The 14,770-nt window shown below is 42.5% G+C and overlaps 1 protein-coding gene across 7 annotated transcripts in view; it reads left to right on the top strand.

Moving 5' to 3' along the window:
• The window catches only part of RUBCN (rubicon autophagy regulator), a 2,564,006-nt gene that overhangs the window by 922,456 nt on the left and 1,626,780 nt on the right, over window positions 1-14,770 (top strand). The gene's annotated exons all lie outside the window — the stretch shown is intronic.

Consider the following 14,770-nt stretch of genomic DNA (forward strand, 5'->3'; position numbering starts at 1 on the left):
ATTCCCCTGTGTCTTTGAATAAGGGGAATTACCCATCTCCAAATCTGGTCCCTACTGTTTTGCAGTGAAAGAAAAGATGAGCAAAACAAGGGTAATAGAGACACTATGAGGAAATAATAGCAGGGGACCAGAAGGGGAAGCTTGAGAGGTGTACCCTCATAAAGACATATGCCAGTGTAATGTGGTACATCAAAGGACAGGGAGGTCTCATTTCTACCCATTGTGCAGGCTGCCACAGCTGCTGTACATCTTTGGATTGCATCAGATTGCAGCAGAACTGACTGACGTAAATCTTATTTCAGTGGAGATACTTCTGCAAGTACTGTATTCAATATCTCAGTAATTCACTTTTCATAGCTCCATTCCATAACTGTACTGTGCTCATGTAGCTTTCTATGAGATTCTATTCCTGTGTGGCCTGTAGCACTGGTATTTGTACCATTGCTCTGATGTTCTGAAAGTCTGGATTCAAGTCCCTCTGTTGTTAGGCTGCAACTGATATATCTTGGATTTACCACTCTTGTGTAATTTAAAGTTGTACTACCAAAGGCAATTCAGAAGCTGTCCATCTCTTTTCGTGTTCCTTTCATGTTTGACAGCACAGTGACAGATCATTTGTTTTAATTGTATAAGCATTCAGTTACTTGTGTAACAGCTCTTGAAATACTTCAAGTCTTGATGAGATACCACGTGAAAATCTCTAGAATCTGTATCCTCCTAAAAGTGCATTACATGCATGTAACTTGGAGTTTTCCTCTTGGTTTATCTACCAAAACTGCTGGTTTCAATCTTATACAGAAAAGAACTTGGCACTTTGCATAGTTAAGATTGCTTTCTAAGCCGTAAGCAATGAGTAATGCCTTCCTTTATCGTATAATTTAGGTCTTTTGAGTTATTACTTAATAACATTTGTATTGCTTCATAATAATGGCCATATTATTCACCCACTTTTTTGGTTGTCTGTTAATGACTTTCACATTTTTTGTTTCCACCCAGTTCCTGTTCATTGTTGCTCTTGGGAGGTACTGGCCATTCCTTAGAGCATGTATTAGCAGCATAGCGCCTGGAGTTAACGGGCGGTAACATTCTCCTTGGAAGCTACATAGTATGTAAGTCAGCATGGTCATGCAAGGTGTTTTTTTTTCCTTCTTTGGCTCTTTGCTGTTTTTAAGGTGGCTTTGTGACTGTGCAACTGTTTCTGTACACACTTTTATGTGTTTGCACACTGTGAATATATTTCAGTGTGTGCAACTTCTCATAAGCTAGATGATCCCAAATGTTAGGTAATCCGTTTGGTAATTTGCCTTCTAATGCTATGCTAGTGTTTGAAAGAGGATAGTATGTATTTTATTTTCAATGTATGTTATTAACCTTTGTCCCATTGGCTTTACTTGATATAGCAAACACATAATATGTGTGTACTGCTTTGTTCTGAGTGCTTTTCATACCCAGTGATTTGACTATTTATTTTGAACTACCTCTTTACTCTGATTTCATGGAATCCTCATCTCTTCCCATTTTAAGTGTTAGCTCACTAACATACAACATTTTGAAACACTTTTTTCTTTTATATCTTGTGAAGTGATTCTGTTACAACTTCTGTAAAACTAATTTTGTGCGCGACACTTATTTCTGTTGTACTTATAGTCACATTTCCTAACTTGACTACCTGTACACCTCATGATTTTTTTCTTTTTGTCACCATTACTATTGTAATGCATTCTCATGGTGTCATTATCTTGTATAAATGCATTTCCTGAGATAATTCATTTAAATTTGTATTTGTAATTTTACTTTATCTGCATCTTTAGATAAGGTTAGATTTGCTTTTTTAAAACATACCCCCTGTAAAAATATTCTGTTTAAAAAAAAAAAAAAAAACTATTCTGTCAGTGAATCATGCAGTTCATAAAGTTCAGACTTCAGGTCTGTTTTTATTTTTATATAACATGCATTTCCAGTGAATCACACAGTTCATAAAGTTCAGACTTCAGGTCTGTTTTTTTTTTATATGACATGCATTTCCTGCCTGTGAACTGTCTGGTATTTTAAGATATATACCCCAGTGTACTACACTACTGAGGTGGTGGTGCTGCGGTAGCGTTGTCGCCTCATAGCAAGACGTTGTCCCTTTCGATTCTCAGTTAGAGCGTCTTCTGTGTGGAGGCATACGTGAATGGGGCGTGCCTTCATTGAAGGTTGTGTGTCAGGGCTGTTAACCCGGTACGTAAAAATCCACTGCCAATCATTAGCAGACCGGAGTTCCACTGTGGCGACCCCTAACCGGGAAAAGCCGAAAGACACAAACAAACAAACCTCAGTGTACTACACTGGCAAAGTGACAGCCAAGCATTTATATGACAAGACTTGAGAGAATTTTTTTGTCTGCCATTGTGCAGTTTGTATTTACTTAACAGCACTATCTCTGATGGGAACAATCCCTTCAGAAAAAGGACAAAGCTATTTGTATATACAAAACAGCTTTGGTGCTGTCACAGACAAAATGTATACAAATATGTAGTATTCTTTTTTTTAATTTTTTTTTCTATTGGTTTAACTGTTTACATAGGTCCACAGCTGATCAATACATCAAAGTTATACATAACAATTAATATTTTCAAGCAAGTCTAAGTTTAAGCCAAGATTTATATGAATGTATAATCTTGAAAGTTCTCATTTTATTTATTTTATTTATTTATTTTACATTTGTTAACCGGGTTAGTCTGGCTGAGCTTTTGGCTCATTTTCAGCAGAGTCCCGGGGAGAAAAGCTCCACAGGACTAGAAAACAATTTATTAAATTTTAGTAACATAATAGAAACAATCAGCTATAGGATCTTACAAGCAGAGACCTGGAAAGAAAAAAAGTTTCTCAGACAATTCAGTTATACAGAGTATTAACAATTGGGAGACAAGTGTGTGAGTTGTTACAAACAAGGTTTTAAACAATTCGCAGAAGAAAATGTGACTAGTTACAATATCATTTAAGCTGCTAGAGCAAAATGAGTTAATAGGCAGATGCTTATTTAAAGTGGGTAGGATCTAGTTGTATAGGAGTTTGGAAACAAGAAAGGAGAGTAGGAATGGCTAGTAGGAGATGTAGGGGAGGTAGAGTATAGGAGACAGACTACCCAGGTAGGTTGTTTTGAGACTGTAAGAATTAAGAGTGGTTGGAGATAGAGGAAGGGAAGAGGTAGAAGAGGCAGGGGAATAGTGTTAGAGATACATTAAGAGTGAGGTGGTGAAATAGGTGAAAGGATGGTGGTTTCAGGGTGGTGGGCTGGAGTGGCAAGACCACTTTGTTTTTAGGTATTTCCTTGTGGCTAATTTGAAACTTCTGCTATGCTGGAGGGATTTTATTTCCAAGGGGAGTTGGTTCCAGGATGTAGCTGGGTTATAGTTACAGAGAAGGCAGCCTATTTTGGTTTTGGGTTTGTAGATGTCTAATAATTCTTGATTTGAGCTGCTTTATTGCCGCTCATCTGGTCAGGATAAAATCTGTGGGTTCTGTTTAAGCAGCTTTATTATGCACAAACACATCAGGATTGAGGCTTAATACCTTTAACTTAGATAAACTTATAAACAAACTAGCTGTCAAACTCATACATGTTCACCCTCTGGCTGCACTCTCAAAGTGGCACTGAAGCTAGCACGTGCTGTCCTTGGAAACACTTCTTAAAGGTACAACACACACTATTCTACATCCTCCCACTTTGAGAAATTAGTTATGCATTATTAACGACATTAATTGACATGTAATTGATACAAAATAATTCTTTGCCATGCAGTTATACAGTACTAAATACATATAGACAGTTATGTCCAGGTTGCTGTGCATTTCACATTAGGTCTGCAAGTATGACCAAATCTTGTGACATAGAAATTAGAACTAGGTCTAGCAACTGGGACTGCCTCTGCTGAATGTTCAACTTTGGGGACATCAGGAATGAAAGTAATAGTTAAGACACGTTCTGCAACAGGAGCTTTGTGGGGATTGCGCTATGATCTAGAGTCTGTAGCACAGGAACAATGCTGTGATATTGATTCTGATACAGGAAGATGTCTGCGATTTTTCCTGTACTCCACACCCTCAGATTCCATAGAGTTGGATCTTGGCTCATTACATATACCTGTTACCTGACCAATCTAGTCGAAACTTTTTGCCATTTGTATCCTCACAGTCTCTCCTTTTCTCAATGGATGAATAAATCTGCCCGATTTATCATAACTGGACTTCTGGAAAGAACGCTTTCTGAATAATTGGGCTCTGATTGTTCTGTTCTTAACTTTAGGCCTCAACAAACTGGAACTGATGGGCAATGTTGTTCTGGTTTGCCTAGACAGAAGTCTTTGAGCAGGCAAGCCAAGTATATCGTCGCAAGGTTTGTTTCTGAGATTGAGTAAATTCAAAAAGGCATTGGTATTATCACACTGTGACTTCTCTGGTAATTGTTTTGCACTCTGTACTGCATGTTCAGCTAGTCTATTTGACTGTGGATATTCTGGATTACTAGTAACATGTACAAAGTCCCATTCTTTTGCAAATTTCTGAAACAGCTGACTGGTAAATTGGGTACCATTGTCAGAGATGAGCTTCTGTGGACTCCCATGGACTGAGAAATTATGTTTAATCTTGGTGATAACAGCAGTGAACTTTAGGTTAGGTAGAAAATCGATCTCAAACCAGTTTGAATAAGAGTCTACCAACACTAAGTAATGCTGATTGTTCCACTCAAATATGTCAGTGGCTACTATTGACCAAAATAGTTCAGGAACCTGACTTAGCTGAAGTGGTTCTTTTTGCAAATATGGTTTAGTACTATTGCATACTGAACAAGAAGTACTTTATCAATATTTTTTGCTAGAGAAGGCCAAAATACTAGTCCTCTCACCCTTCTTTTGGTAGATTTGGAACTTAGGTGACCACGATGCACATTGTAAGAAAGCAGGAACAACAATTTTAGGACATTTGAAAATAATGACATCTTCCATCAACATTTCATCTCTGTAAGGAAAATAAGTTTGCACTTCAGGCAGTACGCTAGATTGCTTCAATGGCCATCCAACATTATAGTAGTGGTTAAGCTTTTGCTAAACGTAATCGGTCTTTGTATGATCTCTCAGCTCATCAAGTCTCGTGGTAGAAAAATTGAGTACTTCCATGGCATCAAAGTCAAAATTCTCTGCTTTAAGCTGTTCCATTGTATTTATAGGCTATCTGGATAAGGTATCAGCCAGATAAAGAACTTTGCCTTTTGTATAGACCATTTTGAAGTTAACTTTTGCAATCTGAACATTATTCTTTGTAATCTTGCATGAGCTGAATGCATAGGCTTCTTTAAAATAGTGAGTAGAGGTTGGTGATCAGATTCAATCTGAAGAGCTTGACCATAAGTATAACCATGAAACTTTGAACATGCATATACTATTGACAAAAGTTCTTTCTCAATTTGACCATACTGCATCTCAGTTTGAGTAAGAGTTATAGATGCATAGGCTACTGGTCTGTCCTATTGAAGAATAACTCTGCCAAGACTAAATCTTGAAGCATCACAGGAAAGAGTTACTAGTTTATCACATCATAGTATCTTAATGTAGGCAGGGTGGCAATTTTTTGCTTAAGGTCTTCAAATGCTCTCTGGTGCTATTCCAAACAAGACAATGTAACATTTTTGGCATTAGTTCTCTCAAAGGCACTGTCAACTCACTGAAGTCTGGTATGGACTTGCCTAAATATTTGCCAAAACCAAGAAAATGTTGTAGAGCTTAAACATCTGTGCTGGCATCTCAAGAATGGCTGCTTGCTTGGACGGGTCTGGTCACAAGCCAGTGCTAGTAAATAAATGACCTGCATATGTAACTTCTGGTAGTCTGAATTTGGACTTCAGAGGATTGAGCTTCAGGTTCACCACGTGCTCTGTCTAGAACTTTCCTAAGGTTTCTGTCATGCTCTGCTTCACCATTGCCTCCAACCAATAAATTATCTGTTATGGCACAAGGATAATCCGATAAAAATTTGATCTATTGCATGCTGAAAGACTTCACTTGCATAATTTATTCCAAATGGCATCCTGAGGAATCTATATCTTCCAAATGGGGTACTGAACGTAGTCTGCAATGAAGATTTGCGATCAAGCTTCACTTGCCAAAATGAACTTTTTGCATACAAGACAGAAAAAACAGTGGCATTCGGTATTAGGGTTGTGACTTCCTAAACTGTACGCATAGGATGATGCAGTCTCTTTAATGCTTTGTTCATATCTCTTGGGACAGTGCATATTCTGATTTAGTCTGAGCCTTTTTTGTGGGTTACTACCGTGGACGGCACCCATTCAGTAGGTTCTGTAACTGGACAAATTACACCTTGCTGCACCATTTTGTCCAACTGAGCTGTGACTTTATTCTGCATAGCTATTGGAAATTTTCTTGCCGGTTTGACCACTGGACTGATCTGTTGGGTCTAATAAAAAGAAGTTATGTCCTTACCATAATGTTCCATGTGGAGTGTTCATCTCGCCTTTGTTCTTACACATGGGTGTCGGAGCTGATCCTCGGCTCCGAGTCGGCCGCTTAGCAAAGCTCTGCATCTAGGAAAAGCTCGAGACCAACCTACCTCCCACAATTCCCTCTGCCTCTTCCTCAGATCTAGTTTGCAAACAATACCAGATCCAGCAATAACAAAGGTAATCAATAATAAAGGAATACATAAGTATACATAAGGAGCGAAAACTAGCTCAAGCCAGTAGAAACAACAGAGAGACCACTGGTGGGAGACCAACAGACCAGACTTCTAAATCCGTACGTTCTTCCAGACCTGAGGGTGGGAGGGTGGGGATGTAAGAACAAAGGCGAGATGAACACTCCACATGGAACGTTATGGTAAGGACATAACTTCTTTATGTGAGAGTGTTCAATCTCGCTGTTTGTTCTTACACATGGGCAGCGTCCCTAGCTCCGTTACCCTGAGTGACTCATGGAAGAACATTCCTGAGCACAGTGGAACCAAAAGATGCTCTATCCCTGGAAGTCTTATCAACTTTATAATGAGTGATGAATGTATGCGGTTTAGACCAAGTGGCGGCTGCACAAATAGTGTCCAATGGCAGACGAGCCGCATGAGCCAGAGATGTGGAAACTGACTTAGTAGAATGTCCCTTTGGTTTGGTGGGCAAAATCTGGTTTGAAGCAGAATACACAAAGCTTATACAATCAGTTAGCCATTTAGAAAGTGTATGCTTCGTCACTGCCATGCCCTTTTTGTTGTCCGCAAAGGATATAAAGAGTTGGTCCGCTTTCCTATGGTCCTTAGTTCTATCCAGGTAGAATCTGAGCTGTCTGTGAATATCCAATTTGTGTAACATATATTCCAGCTTGTTGAAAAATGTAGGAAGCTCAATGGATTGATTAATGTTGTTAACCGAACAGACCTTGAGGAGAAAGGAAGGGTTGGTGCGTAATGATACCCTGTCAGGGTGAAAAATTAAATATGGCTGTTTGATGGAAAGTGCCTGAAGTTCTGATATTCGTTTGGCTGAAGTGATAGCTACTAGGAAAAGTTTTTTCCAGGACAAGAACTTTAAGGAACAGGAAGAAGCTGGTTCAAAGGGTGGTAAAATCAATTGGGACAAAAGTAAATTTAGATTCCAAGGAGCTGTAGGTGACCTAACTGTTGGTCTGAGCTGAAAAGACCCTTTCATGAAGGCCTTACAAAGCCTATGAGCCATAATAGGAACTCCGTTTTCTCCTATGTGAAAGTTGGAAATAGCGGCCAACTGAACTTTTAAAGTGGCAGTAGATGCTCCTTGGTGAAACAGAATGGACAGGAATTCCAAAATCTTGTTTAGGGGGGCTACTAAAGGATCCAAATGCTGTGTAGTCGCCCAGTAGACAAAACATTTCCACTTACTAGAATAGATCTAGTAGTGGAAGCCTTATGAGAGGCGACCAGAATGTTCTGAACCACCGGAGAAAGAAAATCAGACCTAGCTAAGTAGGGAAGCGGAGCAGCCAGGCTGCTAACTTGAGGGATAGAAGCGACGGGTGAGGAGCTCCTGACGAACGAGTCAGCAGATCTGGCACTGGGTCCAGAATCCAGGGCTCCTGTATTTGATGGGCTTGAAGAAAGGGGAACCAAATCTGTCGAGGCCAGAATGGGGCAATGAGAATTATAGTCCTCAACTGGTCTTTGGCTTTCTGAAGAAATTTCGGGATCAGTGGTATAGGAGGGAACGCGTATAGGAGACCCGGGGGGGCCAATCGTGAATCAGAGCGTCCCTGGGGACATCCCCTGGCGGGGGTAAAAGGGCAAAGTAGCTTCTGCATTTGGTGTTCATTGGAGACGCAAACAGATCGCAGCAAGGCTGGCCCCATTTGCGGATTCCGCCACTTTCTGATTGAGGGACCACTCGTGAGGTAACAGGATGGCTCTGCTCAACCTGTCCGCTATGACGTTGGATAACCCCGGGATGTACGTTGCTATTAGAAAGCGACCCGTGGACTCTGCCCATTGCCAAATTCTCATGGCCTCTCGGCACAACTGGTAAGACTTGGTTCCTCCCTGTTTGTTTATGTACCAAACTACGGACATATTGTCCGTCTGTACTGCAGTAGTCCGTAGAGGTAGAAGGGGGGAGAAGTGTTGCAACACTAGAAACACTGCCCTCATCTCTAGAACATTTATGTGCAGGTTGTACTCTACACTGGACCATTTGCCTTGGACTGTCTGTCCCTGAAAGATGCCCCCCCACCCTATCAGGGAAGCGTCCGTGGTCACTGTGGCTGTTGGTTTGGGTAACACAAACGGTTGGCCGCTGAAGAAGCTGCGATTCTGTAACCACCAAGACAGGTGTGTTTTGCAGGTATTCGTTATGTTTATCTCGTGTGTCAGCGGTAACTGCTGGAACGACCACTGTGCGAACAGCAGCCATTGAAGAACTCTCATGTGTAGCCTCCCCATGGGAACTGCAATGAGGGAAGCTGACATGAGCTCTAAGACTTTCAGGACTAGATTGGCTGGGGACTTTTTGGACAATAGCAGGAGAGATACGTGTTCTTGCAGGGAAGCTATTCTTGTGGCGGGGAGTTTTAGTAGCAAAGAACGGGTATCTAGATCTGCCCCTATAAATGAAATATGCTGCAAGGGCTGTAACGCAGATTTTTAGAAATTTATCGAAATCCCTAGCTGAGCACAAAGGCTCATTGTGTAGTCCCTGGCCTGTATCAGTTGACGCTCGGTGGTGGCAGTAAGGAGCGAGTCGTCCAGATATGGAAACACCCGGAATCCTAGGCGTCTCAAGTGAGACGCTACCACTGCCATGCATTTGGTGAAAACCCTGGGGGCTGAGGTTAGACCAAAGGGCAGGGCCCGAAACTGAAAGTGACTGGCTCCCAGCCGGAAGCGCAGGTGATCTCTGGACACTCTGGCCATTTTGATGTGGTAGTAGGCGTCCCTGAGATCTGTTGAGCACATCCAGTAGTCCTTCTGTAAAAACGGAAGGATCGATTGAAGTGTGACCATCCGGAACTTTTCTTTCTTCACAAATGTATTGAGAGTGCTTAGGTCCAGAATTGGCCTCCAGTCCCCTGTCTTTTTTGGAACTAAAAAGAACCTTGAGTAAGTTCCGGATCCTCTTTGGTCTGCCGGGACTGGCTGGATGACTCTTTTTATCTAGCAGCTTTGAGATTTCTATAGCTGCAGGTTTTCGCAGATGGGGTGGTACATCTGGGAATCTTTTTTGTGGTAATGGGGAAAATACAAAGGGAATTTTGTAACCTCTGGTAATAATGCTTTTTACCCAATTGTCTGAAGTAAGGCTTTGCCAGGCCTGAGGGTATAAAGCCAAGCGACCCCCGACTGCCTCCAGAGCAGGACAGTCGGGCCTCCTCTCAGGAGTGCTGGAAAGGCTTCCCAGGGATGGTATCCCTGTCACCTTGGTTCTGCAGACCCCCTCTGCCGCCAGGGCGGCGTCTTCCATTTCTGCCCCCTCCTCTGCCTCGGGGGGGGGGCATCACCCTGTGTGCCTGGGAAAGAACCCTGGGGTTTACAAAACCACATCTTTCCACCTCGTTGCCCTTTGGGGTACGGTCTGGATGGGGTGGAAAAACGGACTCCGACAGCAGACAGAGTCTTTCCCTCCTGCTCACACCAGGTTAGGGTCTCCTTTACTTTGGGGCAAAAAAGAGTGGTACCATCAAAGGGGGCATTAGTAAAGGAAGATTTGAAGGCTTCCGCAAAGGAGCACAGCCGCATCCAGGATTGTCTACGAAGAGCAATCGCTGAAGCTGCAGCCCTACTCGACCCTTCGGCTGCATACGAGATGAGCCTCATGGACGAGTTCACAATAGACGTAAGGGTATTGAGCTGTGCTGTAACCTTATCCGAGACAGCAGCATCTGTATTACCCTGGAGGGTATCTCCCAACTCCTTGACTAGATCCCTCTGTAATTGTGTGAAGTGTGTCAAGTAGTTCAGCGATCGCATGGAAAAAGTCGCTGAACTGAAAGTGCGCTTCCCATATCTGTCCATGGTCCTAGTGTCTCTGTTAGGGGGATGGACAGACGAGGAAGATTCGGACATCTCCTTTTTAGTGGCTGCAGCCACCACCATAGCGTCCACTGGAACTCCCTTAGTAAGGTATGACTTGTCCTGAGGGGCAGTTATATATTTGTTAGGTTTCCTGGGAACTGGCTCCACTGTGTCAGGTGCCTCCCACGCCCTTTGAGCAATTAACTCCATTAACTCGTCGAAGGGCGGAGTGACCCAGGAGGAGGAAGGGCGAGCACCAAATGCCTTCAGCACTCATCCTCAGAAGGGGGTAGGACCTGCCAATCACCTCTCTGCTTCAGGATCTCCAGGATGTCAGCAAAGGAGACATCCTCTGAGGGTGATTTTGGGGACCCTTCTGACTCATCTAAGTCAGTATCCAATGTCAAAGATTCTTGTGGAGAATCTAAGTGCCTCCTCTTGCACAATTTTTTCCTCGGAACGTCATCGGGAGGGGCATCCGATGAGGCCTCCGAGGAAGAAGGGGCTCCCTCTGGGAGTGGCTGAGACACTGGTGCTCTATGCTTATGTGTAGTCGTGGGTGCAGAAGTAGACAACGGACCTTTATGGGAGGGAGAAGTTGCTTCTGCTGACGTGGTTGTCTGAGAAGACAATACCTTCCTCATGAGGTCGAAGGCCCCTGGACCCCGAGCCGAGGAATCCCTCAGTTCCGAAGAACGCGGAAGTATCTCCGACGCGGAGGCCAAGGGCATCAACCCCGAGGATGGAGCCGAAGTGATCCGAGCCGAGGCACCGAGAGAGAGAGTCGGCACCGAAACATCGGTTCGACTCTCGGTCCCGGAGCCAAGGATAGATCGTCGGCTCCGCGAGTCCGCTAATGGTTCCGATGGAGTCGAGGTCAATGGTGCCGACTGAGGAAAGGACGGTTCCGGCACCAAGGGCTCCACTATCATCAGATCAACATCTCCCGGCTCCGAAAGCTGAGTAGGCCTCGGAGGAGGATCAGATGGAGGTAAAGGAAGGCCTTGTCTCGACACCAATTGGGAGGAGACTGAAATGAGCTTGGACAGGGCCGTGTTCTCCATTAACTTCTGTACCACACGATCTACGTCGGTGTCGGAGAGGGGCCTGGAAGATCGGGTCGAAGGAACCAAGGACGGTGCCGACCTCAATAGAGCAGGAGGTGGAAGCTCCGTCACCGGTTCCAAGACTCGAGGCTCGGTGACAGTAAGAAGTTCGACACTCTGCCCCGAAGTCTGTGGAACCGGTGAACGAGCCTTAAATGAAGAACTCGGAGCCGATGACATGGGCTCCGATGTCTTCGACTCCTTTGAGGACTTAGAAGCCTGGTCTGACTTGTCAAGCGCCTCTTGGAAGGCAGGCTTCAAAAGACCTCTATCCATAACCTTCCTGCGTCTGTCTGTCATGACCCTTCCACTAAAAGAATGACAGATAGAACAGTCTTCTTGTAGATGTAGAGGGCCAAGACAGTAGACACAGGAGCTATGGTTGTCGGTGACAGACATCTTTTGCCCACACTGACACCTCTTAAATCCCGACTTAGCTTTTTCAGACATATCTGTAAGAAAAAACACTGTACAATATCAAATAACACTGTCAAAATAGTTAGATGTAAGTCCACAGACACAGCAATAAAAATTGCAAGTATCAATCCTAGTCCAGTAAGAAGGTGGGGTAGGCCCTAAGGAAAACTAAACTATATATATATATATATATATATATATATATATATATATATATATATATATTATTATATATAAAAGAGTAGCCAAAGGATGACCAGACCCACACACACACACTAAATATATGATCCCAAAAAGATCAGAAGATTTTACAAGAAAAAAAGGTAAGAATTTAGCTTATCTTCCCAAAGTTGGTCAGAGCTCTTCAAATTCGATGCGATTGGTTGCAGCGGCAAACTAGATCTGAGGTAGAGGCAGAGGGAATTGTGGGAGGTAGGTTGGTCTCGAGCTTTTCCTAGATGCAGAGCTTTGCTAAGCGGCCGACTCGGAGCCGAGGATCGGCTCTGACACCCATGTGTAAGAACAAACGGCGAGATTGAACACTCTCACATCTAGAAATTTGCCTAACTTGTCGAAAACATCAGCATACTCTGAGAAAATAGCTTCAGTAAAATTGGAACTGGGATATGTGCTTATATAATGAGATGAACTTGTTTGGTAAAGGAAAGCAGTTTCATTCTCAAACTGTCTCTTGAGTCCTAATAATGGCTTTACAGGTCTTCAGACTATGTAAAATAGTAAGCTGTAGCAGTTCCTAGCCAAATAACATGAAAACACTTCTGAGTCTTCAGTCTGAATTTCTTCACCTCTATTAGCAAATGTGTCTGCTGACATAACATTACACTTTGAACCAATGTCTGTTTTGAGCTTGGTGGTTTTACCATTGATTTGGACAGTACAAAACACTTCATTCTTTGCCAACAAGTCTACTCCATCAGTCTTTTCACCAATTACTGATACACCATCTAAGTAGAAAGTAGGGTTGCAGCTCTCTGTATTAAGTGACCCTTTTTTATAACTGTGTGAGGTTTACTTCATTTGCAAAACATCTGAAAATAGTTCCATTTTTTACACTTGTGGCATTGCTGACCAAATGCTGAGCACGTTTCTCTTTTAGACTCATGATTGCCACCACATTTGCGACAAGTTAACAGTAAAGCTTGTTTTGGGTTTTGCCGACTCACCCTTGTACTGTACTGAGCATGTCCTTTTTACTGAACTAGTCACAGAACTTGCTGGAAAACTGTGGGTTTTATTTGCCTCACCCACAGGACTTTCAGCTGTCATGTGCTTAGGCCTGCTTTTGATAGCCACATGTTACATGCTGTCTGTGATTACTCTGGAGCTTACTGAAGCCATGTTCTTGTCACTTGCAAGCATACTTGTGTGCCTTTCTGTAATTTCATGGATTTGACAAATCTCAGTAGCTTTGTTCAGCATTAAATCACTGTCACGAAGCAAAATCTTTCTCACTGCAGCACTGTTAATACCACACACAAGCCTGTCCTTTATCAACCCATCTTTTAAACCACCAAACCTACACGTTTTAGCTTTGTATCTCTGGTAAGTAGCATAAGTTGCAAAAGTTTCTCCTGACGTTTGATCTCTTGTGTAAAACAAATGCCTCTCTAATGTAACATTTGCATTTGTCTAGGGGTTGCACATTTCCCTGAATTTGCAATTCAAACAGTCAGGGTCTTCCCTTGATTCAGCCCGTACAACAATATGGCGGTTTTCCCTTTCTCCTTAATATACTGCTGGTGCATACACAAATAAACACTCTCTTTCAAAGGCCTCTGACCCAGCTAAGTTTAGCAAAATGAATGTCCTGGTGCATGCATCTTTGTCATAAGCTGCTTGTCTAACAATATCGTACTCCTGCTCAAATATTCTCCATTTCTCTGCAGTATTGTGATCAAATGCAAGTGGATCTGGTCTGTGAAGTGCCTCTGCCATATTAACACATACTAGTGAAGGCTTTTGCAAGTATGCATGAACACACACACGTACATATGCCAGAAATTTATGCCAGTACTTGTAACAATGCCCAATAGCACAACAAGCCTCTGAATAACTGAACTTTGCGAAATAAGATTCCTGGGCACAACAATACTGTTGAAATCACTGTACTGTAAGAAATCCCCTCTTATCGGTATATGAAACATTTCAAAATGACTACACCATGTGAATAAACTGGGCAGAAGAAACTCGAGAGTAAAAAGCATTTTGAAGTAACTGCACTTTGTGAATAAACAGTACACAGCACACTGAAACTTTCCCAAAATGGCTGTACTTTGCCAAATAACTCAGTACAGTGCAAGAAACACTCTGTAATGGTGGCACTCTGTGAATAGACACCCAGCACAAGAAACTTTTGAAATGGCTGTATTTTGACTGCACTTTGCAAAATAGTTGCACTTTGCGCAGACATAAATTCTTCGGAATAAATGCACGGAAGTAAGCATACACTGTAAGCACTTTTAAACACTTTGAGATACTTCGAATAACTCTAGTTATGCCATGAATAGTTTCAGTCAATGCAAAATAGTAGTTTATGCTAAAACATAGTAATTTGCCAAAATATATGCAATTGCCTTGCTTTATTTATGCTTAATGTGCCCTTTCTGCCCTTTATTATATTTGTTTTGCTCATTTACTCTCTTTTCATGCTCATTATACTTTTCTTGTGGACGTTTTACTCTAAACGTGCTCGTTTTGCAATT

Source organism: Protopterus annectens, chromosome 4.part1 (genome assembly GCF_019279795.1).
Source record: "Protopterus annectens isolate FY-2018-M chromosome 4.part1, PAN1.0, whole genome shotgun sequence".
Lineage (NCBI taxonomy): Eukaryota > Metazoa > Chordata > Ceratodontiformes > Protopteridae > Protopterus > Protopterus annectens.